Consider the following 15,409-nt stretch of genomic DNA (forward strand, 5'->3'; position numbering starts at 1 on the left):
AGGTTAAATAGGTTCCCTTGTGCGAAAGATAGGGGTAAATATGATGATATCAACGTCACTACACCCACGTATATGTATCTTAAATACTTACTGAAGATAGTGGTCATTATTCAATGAGATTTGTCAGTTACAATTGTTTTAATCTTATAAATAATCAACTCAATTACTTGTGTAAACGGCTAATTCACCAAAAGGCTGATTCTATATATGTTACCAAACATTGAGACTTATTGTCGTATTTCAAGATAAAAAGTAGTTTGTTTATAATCCTGCATATAAATTAGAAATTAATTCAAAACTACAAACTAAAACATTTACAATAAAAATTTACATTTTCCTTTGAGCGTAACGCTCATTTGATATCTCTCGATACTATGTGTACAAACCTAAAATTTGTAATTATTAAAATTACCATTTGAATACAGTTCTCGTAACTATTATTGTATAGTTTAATTATTCAGTTCAGTAGGTCCGTCACTAAACATTAAACTCCTGAAACATACTTGAGATCCATTTAACATTTATCTATCATGATTTATTAACGTCACAAATACGCAACTGAAATAGCTAGCTGCCTTTAAATTTTAATACAATATATGTTTCGACGTCAATGTTTTTTGTTTTCAGTTTATTTGAAACAGATGATCCCCCACCAACACACATTTCAATAGTATTAGTTTTAGTGCACTAAACAACTAACCCTACACACATTTCAATAGTATTAGTTTTAGTGCACTAAACAACTAACCCTACACTCATTTCAACAATATTAGTTTCACTGCACTAAACAACTTTAGTAAAACTAAAAGCAATCTACGAAGAATGGGCTTAACACACTTCATCCACTTGAAAGTTAAAGAGGACGTGATACATCTAGTGAAGATTTATTTGTTGTTAAACGGAAACTTATAAAATGGACTATCCATAAAATGACTATTGTGGCTATCGAAACCCGATTTGTTAGTTGTAGCCCACAAACTTACCACTCAATCACCGGAGAGAGGGCTTTCCAACGACATATTGTTCAATTTCGAAACGTAGGCTCCTAAAATGCCATCTATATATATAACCTGAAAAGTATATGTTCTGAATGACCTAATATGTACAAAATGGAGGGTGACTATTGCATCATACTTTAAGCCTAAGAAGTAAACACAAAATAAACTTTTTAGTCCAATTCACAATTCCACAATACTTAAATCACTGTTGCGTTGACAACAACAAAAAAAAAGGAGAAAAATTCGACAAATATCAAAGTTTTATTCAGTCAAAACTATTTAATTTTGAGAATACAAGTCGGTCATAGTGTGCATTTCCAAACTTTTTATAAGTTAAATTAAAAATTTAATTACAAACATAACAAAATGTAGAATAAAATATAAAGTAGGGGGTAACTTGCCAAATTAAAATAAGTTATTAATAAAACATAAAAGCAAGGTTTCTGGCAACAGCCCTTCCTCAGGTTGCCCGTGACAATAAAACTGTTTAATAATAGGGTTAGAACAAGTAACACGTGTCTCGGAGATTCGAAAACATCTCCCTAAGCAACAAATGAGTTGAGAGAAATATACATATAAAAAAAAATCACATAAATACAGTAAATCGTGGTAAATATATTAAATAAAAATAAGGAAAATATGGAACAAAAATACAGACAACAATATAACGAAATGAATGAACAAACGCATTTGGTAATTTTGTTTTGTTTTATAAACACTCATGTATTTTAGGGACTCAACGAATGGATATGGTTCATTTGCAAAAAATACAGACCGCTCCACGGTGGGGCAGCGTTAAGCTAACAGACTCTATTACATAGCTAAAATGCAGGGTTCAACTCCACGTGGTGGACATAGCAGATAATCCAGTATTGCTTTTCTCTAAATATAAACAAACAAGAAAAAACGAGAAATATGAAAAGTCCAGTAAATAGCGAACATATTTCAACAGTTCCTTAGGTACAGTGCCAAGCATACAGATATTGATTTGACTAGCCGCGGGACATGGGGGTAAGTTCCCAAAACACAGTAATCAGTATAGAACGAAAAATATCTGTCCTTATAAAGAGGAAGGTTTTCTGTTCAGGAGGCGATTCATAAGTTCCATGAACTTTCAACTAAGAACGTATAACATCAGGCAGCAAAAAGTAGAAAGTTCATCTGTGTTTCAGATTAAGTATAACATAATATCATACTATAAATAACTATAACACCCCCACTGTTTAATAATTAAAGAAAAGTAACAAAAAAACAGTAAAGCGAAAAAGTTATGAAAAAATGCGGTGGGATGGATCCCCCTCCAGTTATAGTAGGTAACGAACTGGGACCAATAACACGTCTACGAAGTTCGAAACTCAAATAAAGTACGCGCTACAAACACTTCCGATATGTGGCTAAAGTATGAAACAATTAATTGGTTACTCAACTTAAGAACGGTATTTCAGAGGCAGTCACAGTCCATCCCCAGGATATCAAAAATTCGATTAAAATTCTCACAGAGTATATAGAACAAAGGTTAAATCTACTATGAGTGTCTTATACATATTTATGTGTTATCAGCAAAAAGTGTTTTTCTATTATGAGACCCACATAACTAATACAGAATTCCATACATTCCAGTAACAAGATTTTTTTTTCTGTTTAAGTTATCATAAACACGCACTTTCTAATCCCAGAACATAGAATGCCTTTTAAAACTAAAATACACTCCGAAGTGGGCCCGGCCTGGCCAGGTGGGTTAAGGCGTTCGACTCGTAATCTGAGGGTCGCAGGTTCGAATTCCGGTCGCGCCAAACATGTTCGCTCTTTCAGCCGTGGGGGCGTTATAATGTGTCAATCCCACTATTCGTTGGTAAAAGAGTAGCCCAAGAATTGGCGGTGGGTGGTGATGACTAGCTGCCTTCCCTCTAGTCTTACACTGCTAAATTAGGGACGACTAGCACACATAGCCCTCGAGTAGCTTTGTGCGAAATTAAAACAAACAAACACTCCGAAGTAGTGATAAACATATTGGCAGAGACTGAGCAATGAAAACAGTTGGAAACTACTATATATCTAGAAAATTTAATGATCACTTTAACGACGTCATTAGGACTCAATTACAATTTCAAGATAAAGAAGCACGGTATTCGCTTTATCTAAGCAGCATTTAACTGAGTGAACGGGGGTAAAACTCTACCCGTACTAAGTACCGGAACTTATTTTTAAAGTGAGACAACTACCGGGACGTATTTAAGATTCTTTGTCGTTTTTTTATGTTTACATGTATATTTTTGTTCTTCTTCAAACAACAGGTCCACTTCAAGCAGCAAATTACCTCTACTTTTTTCTTTTCTTTCGCGAATTTCACTCATGCAAGTGAATGTATCGAAAATACAAACCAGAAAATAAGTGTAAAACACGTGTTTTTGTTTTCGTACTAAAAATATAATTTTTATTACATAATCAAAAATAAGTCACTGCACTATACTTTATGTTCATTGGTTAAACGGAACTCTAAGTCCAAATGGAGGTTGTTGTTTGAAATAAACAGATTTGTTTAACTTTCTTTTTCACTTTTCTTGACCCTTTTTAACTGTTCGGTATACGCCATATTTTAGAACAAACAACGTCAGTTATTCTCATGCCCACCTGTCAAACGTCAAATGAGGAGGCTATTTATGGAAACTGCAACAGCGAGTAACGTCTCCTGGAGGAGTATACTCTACCAAATATTATTTAAAAAGTTCACTTATATGCATTCTAGGAAATTTTAGACATTTACTTGTTCTTATAACACTGCGCTAAGAAGATGATGTTATTTGTTCGTTTACAGTGGGCTTGTACGCCAAGACACACATATCCTGGTCAATGTTTTTTGTTATATTTGCATGTTGCACGTTTAGTGTCTTTCAATACATGCTTTGGTGGGCTTGTATTTACTGAATAAGGAATCCGAGTTAAAGTTACAGTTTACAGGCATGCCAATGACATTTATGAAAAAAAAGAGGAAAAGGTATATAGCCTGGCGCCAGAGGCGCCACAGCGCGGCCCAGCCGCGCCTGACTAGGGAGGTCCGGGGGCATGCTCCCCCGGGAAATTTAAAAAAAAAGGATGCTATTTGGTGTGACTTGGTGCAATCTGGGACATAATTTCTTTATGTTTTTTGATATTGCAATGTTGGAAAAGTACACAATATATATCATATAAAATAACAAAGGAAATTAAAAGACTAAATCAAACTAATAAAACTATAACTTTCATTTACAGTTTTTAGCAGATTGATTTATTCTTTTAATTTGCATTCATTTTTTAGAAGATATATCAAAATATCTAAAATTAACAAATAAAATAAAAAGTAAATAAATGAAAGTTAAGATTGCTTATTTGCTACTTATTCAGTTTATTTTTTTTTTTTATAATCAAAATATATTAGTAATATGAGTTAATAAAGCCAAAATAACTCAGTAAATATTTCAAATACAAATCATTTCATTATTATCCTTTTTGTCATCAATAACATCATCATCATCAACTACTGTTATGCTGCCAATTAAATGTTTTACAGTCATTGCCAATAACTACTTCTCTGCTGCATATATTCCATACAATTTTCAAATCACATACAATTACTCTTTTGACTAATCATGACTACCTACAGTTCAAATTGTTCATCTATGCAATCTTGTCATTATACTACTGGTACCTAAATGTCAGTGAATTTTCCATTCTTTCATAAATTGACAATACAAACTAAAACAGCATATGAAGGAAAGCTATGACATTGCTTAAAAATTCAACTACTGATATGGTTCAATATTAAACTACTGATATCAGTGATATGCCTCAGAAATTAAATTTTGTACAGTCACTGACATCAACAACTACTGCTCTGCTGCATGTATTCCATTAAAATTTCAAATTACTTCAAATTACTCTACATGACTACCTACAGTAAAACTTGTTCATCTATACAATCTTGTCAGTAAATTACTGGTACCTCAATATCAGTATATTTTTCATTCTTTCACAATAAAAACTGAAACAGCAAATCAAGGAAAGCTTTGACATTGCTTCAAAATAAAATTAATGATATGCTTTAAAATAAACCACTGGCACTGTATGCTGCAGATAATAATAAAATGTTTTTCAGACACTGATATCAACTTCTGCTTTGCTGCATAAATTACAGTCAAATTTCAAATCACTTAATTTCCTTTAATCAATCTTGGCTACTTTCCTCTTTTTCGAGACAAGGGTTTCCAGTGCTCTCTTCCGAGCTTTTTTCTCTCCTTCTCTGAATGGGCAGCTCTCTGTGCCTCTGCGGGTTTCTGGGCTTTTTCTTTAGCCAAGGTAGCTGGGCCAGATTTCACAGAACCATAGGCCTCAAGCCTTTCTGCCCTTTTCTTCTAATTCTCCCTCAGCTTTGAGGTATACTTTGAAGCTGCTGATCTAATGTCCTTACACATTCTCTTGTCTACAGGATCAAAATGAACATCTTTCCTTTTAAACATTTCAATCGCTGTTGTTTCTTTGGAGCGTAGAGAATATTTTATCGTCTGGTATGCACAAGATACCAGACCACGAGACCAGCAACGAGACGAAACGAGACTGCCTCCAAGATGGCGGTCAGATTTGTTTTTTTTCTGCAATAAACATCGAAAAAATACGATTTCTCCTCAAAAACCACCTACCTGGCCCCCAAATCGCTCATACTTTCTCCTCGAATTTACACGAATCTCGTGGGTGATCGTTGGCCGTTTGAAAACCGCGGAAATCCGAGTTTCAGCGGAAAAATGGCACGCATGAGTTTAAAAGGGGCACACATCATGCCATGCCCTAAATCAGTTCTGTTCTCTGTTACGATCTTTCTCATCAATGACACCGTTATATTTTGTTTTGTTATAATGTCTCCTGGTTGGTACTCCCTAAAGTTGAATATTACGAATCTGTTCTTTTTTGTAAAATTATTTAAAAGGTTGAGTGTGTGTGTGTGTTTCTTATAGCAAAGCCACATCGGGCTATCTGCTGATGTGGATTGCAGCATTGTCCTGCTGAAAGATCCAGTCATTTCCAAACAAGCTAGGGCCTTCAGTCAATAAGGATGCTCTCTCCAACATGCCAATGTGGCCAGCTGTTGTTTGATGCCGTTGTATAACCTGAAGCTCCATTGTTCCATGGAAGGAGAAAGCACCCCAGATCATGATGGAACCTCCTCCAATGTGTCGTGTAAAAAATGTCTCCGGTGGGATATCTTTATCGTACCAGTAACGTTGAAGGCCATCTTGACCATCCACGTTAAATTTTTACTCATCAGCCTTTGCCATGTTTTTACCAAACGTAACACAAGAGATGTTGACAGCGCTAATGCTTGAACACAAATGATTAAATTTCGTTACGTGTTTACCGATTAACGCTTCGTTTCAGTATGGTCTTAAACTTTTGACCAGCTAGTGTTTAGGCTAATTTCATAGTGTTCACATTTTCCCTATTAAATGCTAAAAAGTTTTTTTTTTTATTTTCCCTTTTCTTATCTTTCAAAGCTCTACTCAAATAAGTGGTTGAGTCTAACAACGCAAAATGCATATTTTTTCTCTATATTCATTGGCCTTAAGACTTTGGCCAGCAGTGTATGTGCATAATAATTAGTAGTTATTACTAAGTTGTGTTCTTCCGTCAAATATTTAGAGACCGTATGAAACAAGATACCATAGAATACATTACAGTTTAAAAACAGTTGCACATAAAACACTTGTGAAAACTTTCACCTCAGGTTTACGTATCACAGTAACAGAATCACATGGATGGTTCTCTGAAGAAGGCACCAAATATAAAGATTAACACTAAATGGGCTATCTCATTGTGTCCACAATGGGGATATGCGCCCCAGAGTTTATTAATGTTATCAGTCTGTAAACTTGGCGCTGACTCACGAGGAACGGTAGTTTTGAAAATCCCACACATTTATTTACATTATTGGATGATAGCACAACCAATAAAAAAAGACATTCTCTGTAAGTTGTATTTTACACAAATGCTAGTAAAGTCGTAGAGGCCAAAATATCAGCAAATTCCTAATCGAAAGCAAATATTTCTCATACAAACAAGGTATGTCTTGGTGATACATGTCAGAAACAGAGACCGTATATATTGATTGCGATTAAAACGTAGCAAGGTATGTTGAATTTTTGTTTGTAATTAAGCGCAGAGCTACACAATGGGTATCGAAACTCCACACTTTATTGGTAAAAGCCCTTTGATTTACCGCTGTACCACGAGGGGGCATCTCAAGTTCATAATATCAACAGCAAGATACTGTTATTGAAAAGCATACAAAAAATCTAAAAATATGGTTGGAATACATACTACCACAGGTAATGAAACCTGATTTTTAACATTATAGTCCTCAGGCTTACTGCTGAGCCACAGGGCGACAGGATGAATCGATATACGTAAACATGAAAAAAAAAATCCACTAAATGATTATTAAATAAAAACTTCAAATTCTAAATTTAATTTCATCAAAACAAAGTTAATCCATGGAACAACTGAACCATAATCATACTTCTTCGAAAAAAACTTAAATCCATTTTTGAAAACTGATGAAAATGGAAAATTTCAAATCCTTTGGTACAATTGTACCCATAAACTTAAGACTATGGAAAGAATTAAACAAAACCTCTACAAAGTAGAGTGCATGTCCGCTTAGAAGAGGGGGTTAGGGTAAAAAGTACTGGCGAGTTGCTTGCTAAACAATTTCAAAGTAGAGTTGAACATCCTCTTTATGCTTCTCTGCTTATGAAATTATGTATACATAATAATATACGTAAATTAAGTCTCTAACACGCAAAAAAAAAAACGGTTTATTTTAATACAAATAACGAAACATTCACACGAACAAAAACTAAAGTAATTATTGAAACCTTAATTGTTGCACAAATATATTTCGAAAAATCGTTACAAATATTGATCAATCACACTGAAGGATTTTGTACACGTCTAGCTATGTAATAATATTCTGTTGACCTTAATTTTGTGACTCAGACGGTTTTTAAATATTTAAATAGTTTATATACTTGAATGGAAGTATTTTCACCTTTTACTCGTGCTCGTGACTCATGGTCACGCGGTGAAATTATGCATTTATATTTACTGAATACTCCAAAATTAAAATTATATCAGATCTCTACCACGCAATATAAACAACACTACCAGGTTTATTTGTGGAGTGTTATTAAATTGATTTATTCTAGCATGTACCAGTACCATATACTAGCTCCCTTCTGTATAGTTAAGACACTGCATGGGGTATCATTATATTTATTTCCGACCCTAAATTTGATCAGTATGTTCGTTCAAACAGAACCCTTATGACATGTCCTTAGTTCAAGTATATTGGAATTCTACAGAATTATAAGTATTTTCACCCTGGTTCATTCAGTTGCCAACAGGGATCAGTGAAACATTACCATAGTGTTAAAATTTACATTCTGTAATGGTATGGAAGAATTAGTCACAAAAATGGAAAGAATAACTCCATATTCTTTTGTACTAACACTTTTGGCCAGTACTGTAAAGAGAAACAAGTGTTAATACTTTTTACCTAAAAGAACAAATGATTAAAACTCTGAAAACATCCTTGTCTCATGACTGATTTAATATTGTTTAATTAATTATTTTATTTTCTCGTTTTGGTTTACAAATAATGTCCAACAGTAGCCTATGTAACAAATGTGTGATATCTAAGGAATACAACCACAATGTTATAAACAAGGGATGTGATAAAAGGTTGTAGTGATAGCCAATATAAAGAGTATCATGAAAGATAAGTGCATTAGCTTCCAGAAATATTGTACAAAGAATAAAATAAAACACAGACAGAAAAAAACGAACATCAAGAAAATGCAAATTATAATAAAATAACAAGCTATGTTCGAAGACAAATCAAACAGCATGTTACTCGGGTCTCTCATACTGACCAGTACCGATACACGGGTCTCTCGTTATTTAATACATTTTTATTTATATGTATACACAAACTTTATAAGTACATTACATTTCTAACGATACCGCCACCTAAGATTTTACCTCATATCCTTTTTGTATTTCATATTTTAGCTCCGACATACACAAAATTCAGTCAAAAACCTATCCCCAATTTGTAGAAATTAGTTGTTACAATGTTTGCTTTGTTTCGCAACCTGATTATTAAGTGCGCGTTCGTATGTTTGTTTTTATCTGTACTTGTAAGTCTTACCAATGGCCTAGCGCGTTAAGGCGTGCGCTTCGTAATCTGAGGGTCGCGGGTTCGCGCCCGAGTCGTGCCAAACATGCTCGCCTTCCCACCCGTGGGGGCGTTATAATGTGACGGTCAATCCCACTATTCGTTGGTAAAAGAGTAGCCCAAGAGTTGGCGGTGGGTGGTGATGACTAGCTGCCTTCCCTCTAGTCTTACACTGCTAAATTAGGGACGACTAGCACAGATAGCCCTCGAGTAGCTTTGTGCGAAATTCCAAAACAACAACAAGTCTTACCAGCTTTTGACTTTAAGAATGGTTTGGTCCGTTTTGAATTTCCCGCAAAGCCACACGAAGGCAATTTGCGTCGCCGTCCCTAATTTTGCAATGTAAGACTAAAGGGAAGGTAGATAGCCATCATCACCCACCACCAACTCTTGGGCTACTCTTTTAAAAACTAATAGTAGGATTGACCGTAACATTACAACGCGCCCACGGCTGAAAGGGCAAGCATGGTTGGTGTGACGGGGATTCGAACCCGCGACCCTCAGATTACGAGCCGAGTGCCTTAACCACCGAACCAACTTTGAGAACATTCATAAGATGACGTAGTGAACTTCTGAACATCGTTATTAAGAGATATTTTTAAAAGTTTATCTAAACGAGATAAAAGCTGACAGTTTTATCCGGAGGCAACTTCAGTCACTAAAGGTTTATAAAAAAAACAAACTTGAATTTAACCAGCCATTCAGTACTATTAAAACAAATTATTACAATAATTGTTTCCATTTTTCAAAATTTTTAGTATGTACAATTCAAATAAATATTATAAATATTTTTTTCATGATTAACTGTTTAAGGCTTAGAAATAAATATCAATACTGAATACATATATTTAGGTTACTGTATGTGGTGGTGGGAACGAACAAAGTCGTTCAACTTGTTGCGATGTGAAGAAATACAGAAATAGCTTTTGAAGCAAGGCAGTTTCGCACAGTAAACAACAAATGTCATCGATCAGGTTTATCAAACCTTTTCGTAGGTAACTTTAAGTCATACTTTCATGTGAAATTTAAAGAAGACCCACATGTGGATTGATTTTTCTAACTAAAAGCGTGCACTTTCATGAGTATTTTACCCTACATGTGCGATTCACCACCCACTACCCGTCCACTGAGTGACATGTTGAATAACAGAGCTAGTTTACAAGTGATTCAAGAGCGCGCACAAACAATGGAGTCTTGTTCGCTCGAGTAACCAAAGAAAGTTCGACTCGCCTCCAAGACAGTTCTCATGGAAAACGTATAGTTTTAGATTATACGATAAATATATTTCACATACATAAAATTCAGAGATAATAACGCTTATATAGACTATGGTACCAAAATGTTCTTTGGACTATATTTCATTACGGTATAAAACACAAAAATATAACATCTTTTAGGGCTAATAGCGACAGCTATACGTAACAATATTTGGTGCAAGCGTTCAAAAAACTTACTTTTAAGCGTTTCTAATCAATTATTTTATGATTACAAGATTCAAATGTTCAATCTGAATTAATAAAGCTGTCTGCCTGGTCCGATATTTATTAAGAATAGTCAAATCGACTTACTGCTACGTTAACTTATGAACTTACAGGCCCGGCATGGCCAGGTGGGTTAAGGCGTGCGAGTCGCGGGTTCGCATCCCCGTCGCACCAAACATGCTCGCCTTTTCAGCCATTGGGGGCGTTATAATTTTACGATCAATCCCACTATTCGTTAGTAAAAGAGTTGGCGGTGGGTGGTGATGACTAGCTGCCTTCTCTCTAGTCTTACACTGCTAAATTAGGGACGGCTACGGTAGATAGCCCTCGCGTAGCTTTGCGCGAAATTAAAAAAACAACAAAACTATGAAATTACAAGTAATAGTAAAGAATATGTTATAATATGTAAACCACGTTATACCTGCTATATAGTAGACGAGGGCTTTCGTCCAATAGAACTCATCAGGCCTGTTGGCATACAACGGATTTAGTTGTATTCTCAAAACGGCTGGTATGGGTATTAAAACTTTAAATAAAATAAAATAGAGAACAACGTTCCGACCTTCTTAGGTCATCTTCAGCCGTCCTGAGAATACATTTTTACTTCAAGTGGGTTTCTCATCATCACGGATATAGTCATGGTTAAGATGCCATTTTAATGAAAACCCTCTTATGGTATGAACTAAGTTACGTATATAAACTGTAATTACTATCAACTTTATTTAAGTCATTTAAAATCACATTTTTGAAGATAATGTTTAGTAATACAATATTATTTATTTGATTTTTATCACCGATGTAGCATATAAACGATTTATATATAAAATTTGTACAAAATTGATCATATTCTATGTGTTTATTGTAATATGTATTAGTATGCAAAGCTTAGTCACTTAACTTTGAACCCTGCTTAAAGTACGATTCCTTTATAACAGACTTCCAGTATTTACATGTAACATTACCACCCTGGAGTTCATAGTGAACAAAGCTTACTTTCCTAACATTGTTTTAATAACAATATATTATATATGTACATTTTGGTTACCTGATTCTCCATGGTAAAAATTAAACTCTTTCCACGTTTAACGAATTCTAGTAAACTCTGGCAGTTACAATTTATACTTTTCAGTAATATTTTGTTTGTACTTCTATAGTAGTATACATATGTGTGTAACACGTTTTTTATTAATATATATCTAACCCATATTATGTATTAAGGTTGTTGTTTTTAAACCAGCAACAACATTGTCCAAAACTACAGTATAATTGTAAGTCTGTAAAACTTACTACGATACATAGCTGTTCCTAAATATTACACAGTATCACAAAGAAAAATTCCTTATATATCTATCTTTTTTTTTACAAACTATCAAATGTGTTAACAAATACAGTTACAATAAAATCTGAAAGAACAAAGAAATGGTTAAGATCCCTCTAGGATAAAACAAGAAACGTGGAAACTTGGATACAGAGCTACTTAACCAAGAGGTCGTGTCATCAACAAAGTCTAGTTTACGAGCAACTAAGTAAATAAATACAAAACAAAATACATCTATATTTATTAAGTAAGAAATACTTTGTAAAAATATATAACATAAACCACCAGCTTTTGAATTCTCAAATACAATGGAAGGGATATTTTGTGTTTATACATAATTACTTATTTTATTTCTAGGTTCTTTGTAACCCAATAAATTAATATTACAAAATAATGCTTTACAGCTATGGTGTCAGTTGTGGATTGCAGGCATCACTATAAATATCTGCCTCCCGAAACTAAAACTACCTCCTAAAAACTGTAGATGAGCAAACCCCAGTTAATAATGAAGAATCATTCAGTCTCTGATTAATTCTGCTCAACCAATTAACTGTAAGAATTTAGAACACTGGAATATGGAAAGTTACTCATTGAGAGTATTTGATAATTTCACGTTTATAACAACACAAATAACCTTAATTTAAAACATCCTAATCTATCATCCATGACTGTCCTTTACATGAAAAATAACTCTGCCCCATAAATCCATGAATGTCATCCTTTTGATTCCCACTTTCAGTCTTGAAGTTACCACTTATGTAAACTACCAGAATATATTACACTACTGAAGTTAACATAAAAACTTTCTTTTATCAGAAGTATGTGTTTAACTAAATGATGTTTTGTCAGCAGGTAAACATTTCATCACCTGAATAATGTTACAGTAAAATCAGATGATCAAACACACTCGAAAATTCAAACTTAAAGCAAGTTTTTCAATACAATACACTCAGAAAATTTTGTAAGGTACTGGATATGATTTTGTTTTCCACTGTAACTTGGTTTTTAAATCAGTAACACTATTAAACTAATATATATATATATATATATATAATTATTCCCTTGTGATAAATACTGAACACAGGACACATACTGATAAAGTTGATTGCATGGTTGTTGTTACAAACTATTAGATTCAGATATTTATTCAACATGTATCTAAGCAACTTACAACTGAAGGTAAGGAATGTATAACAACACATAAGTACACATTACAGTTGCAATCACATTTTAATACCATCTTTTATGGATACCTTATATAATAGGTATGCATCTTTTTGGTTCTCCTGATGCAGTGCAAGGAATAAACAATGCACAATTGTTTTAAGTGCAATTAATATGAATTTCATAATTACATTTGCTTCTTCAAAGTATGATGGAAGAAATAAAAATTGTTTTTCTCTTTAGTTTTTGCAACTTTCATGTTTTAAAATGTGAAGATGAACAAAGAGGCATGTACTAATTACTGTCAAACATACAAAATCACATCCATGCTTACAGTGACAAATTCTCACTGCTGTCTTATCATCTTTCAAACAAAACTTGGTCAGTAACAGATTCAAAAATATTTAAATAGATTTTCAAACATCAATAGAGGAACATACTTGTAAGTTATATCATCAAAAAGAAAATTACCTTTGAAACTTGTACTAAATACGAATAATGTCTCGTAAGAAAAAAAAAAAAAACGTATTTACATGTAGTTTATTTCTTTAAAAAAATTGGTATGGAATATATGAAAAAGAAACTTAATTTAAAACAATTCATATTATATGAATATTAATGGTGACACAGCTATTCCATCATGAGTTCAACTTGTAATGTTCTGGGGTTCTGAATAAAATAACTAATTTGAAAGTGAGGTTATAACCCTCATCAAGTTTAACCCTGTTAAATTTTAATGTCTTTTCATTGACTGATTTCATACTACCCTAAATTCATGAAACATACAACCATTTTTATTAGCTATAATAATTTCTTTTTCTCTAGAACTGAAGTACACTGTAGAGCTACTAGTATCTGTAGTCCAAGTTTTAAAATTAATATATAATAACATTAGGCCCATAATAAAACATTGATATTTCATCATGTTATAATTATATGATAAACAAAATTTGAGTACGTCAAACAAAAACTTATTACAAAAAAAAAAAAAACAATGCTTCTTCCTACAACTCATAAGTTATTTACTATTAGTATTAGTCCATCACGTGCACCTAAATCAACATTACCGCAATGAGTATTTGTTAAAAGTAACAGTAAAAATACTTTTCTAAGTAGTTTAGTAATAGTATAGTATCTATAGCTATATTATTACATCAGTTATAAAGTATTTTAAATTCAATAAAATATAATAATATAACAATAAAACGAAGAAACAAATACCTGGCAATGACATGAAATGGTTAATTACACGTCTATCAAGCAATTATAAAACAATACACCTTTTAAAATAGGCGTAAGTTAAACGCAACACATTTACTTCTGTCAAAATTTTAACTAACGTTAGAATTTGTTTACTCACCAAATTTTTGTGATCGAAGCTAATCTGCGTTCAAGAGTAAGTGAATCTGGAACGGCGTTACGCATTCTTTGACTGAGTGACTTTTGTATGTGTATGTGCCGGTTAGAGCTTAATTTTCTCTTCAGATGGCGCTACTATTAGTTCAGTTAACGGAGATATTCTACAAGACATAAAACTCACTTTTACAAAAATTTACAAAATAATATATTTTACGTAATATATATACATATCTGTACTTTTAGTAGCACTTCAATGTTTGCGGACTTACAACGCTTGAAACCGGGTTTTAAAACCCCTGTTGTACAGAGTACAGGTAACCCATTCTGTAGTAAAGTTGTGCTTAATTACAAACAAATATAGTTGTGACCTATATTATTAATATTCCAATTTAGAATGCATAGCGCTACGAAACGCGATATGTTGTTTAGGATTTTTTTGCAGTGTGTAGAAATATAAATACGAAAAATATTGAAGTAATCAATTTAATCTATTCAGTTATTCAGCATGTTTGCTAGTAATTGAATACCTAGAAAATTCTGCAGGTACGTTTATAAGTATGTTAGGTATATGTAGCATTAGTCTCATAACATTTGTTGAAAAGTTTATTTACGAAGTTAGACTTAAATGATCGTGTCTGTATTGTAGCACACGTTATTGAAGAAGTACTCAACAATCTAATAATACATTAATTTGTTATAATTACATGGGCTGAACTTGAAATAATTTTTATTAAATAATACAAACGAACTCGTTCAATGTTTCACAACAGAAATTCTATTTTGTTCCGTAATTATTTATGACAAAATTTCAATTATATCAAGAATA

The 15,409-nt window shown here is 33.1% G+C and overlaps 1 protein-coding gene across 2 annotated transcripts in view; it reads right to left on the reverse strand.

Moving 5' to 3' along the window:
- LOC143225355 (CD151 antigen-like) overlaps positions 1-14,723 on the reverse strand; it is a 36,782-nt gene extending 22,059 nt beyond the window's left edge. The window contains exon 1 of one of the 2 annotated variants that reach the window (XM_076454610.1): positions 14,585-14,723. The gene's annotated coding sequence lies outside the window, so the exon portion shown is untranslated. Of the gene's footprint in view, positions 1-14,445 lie in introns of both variants that reach the window. The other variant, XM_076454611.1, reaches the window with a different exon arrangement.
- Positions 14,724-15,409: the final 686 nt, after the last annotated feature.

Source organism: Tachypleus tridentatus, chromosome 9 (assembly GCF_004210375.1).
Source record: "Tachypleus tridentatus isolate NWPU-2018 chromosome 9, ASM421037v1, whole genome shotgun sequence".
NCBI classification, from domain to species: domain Eukaryota; kingdom Metazoa; phylum Arthropoda; class Merostomata; order Xiphosura; family Limulidae; genus Tachypleus; species Tachypleus tridentatus.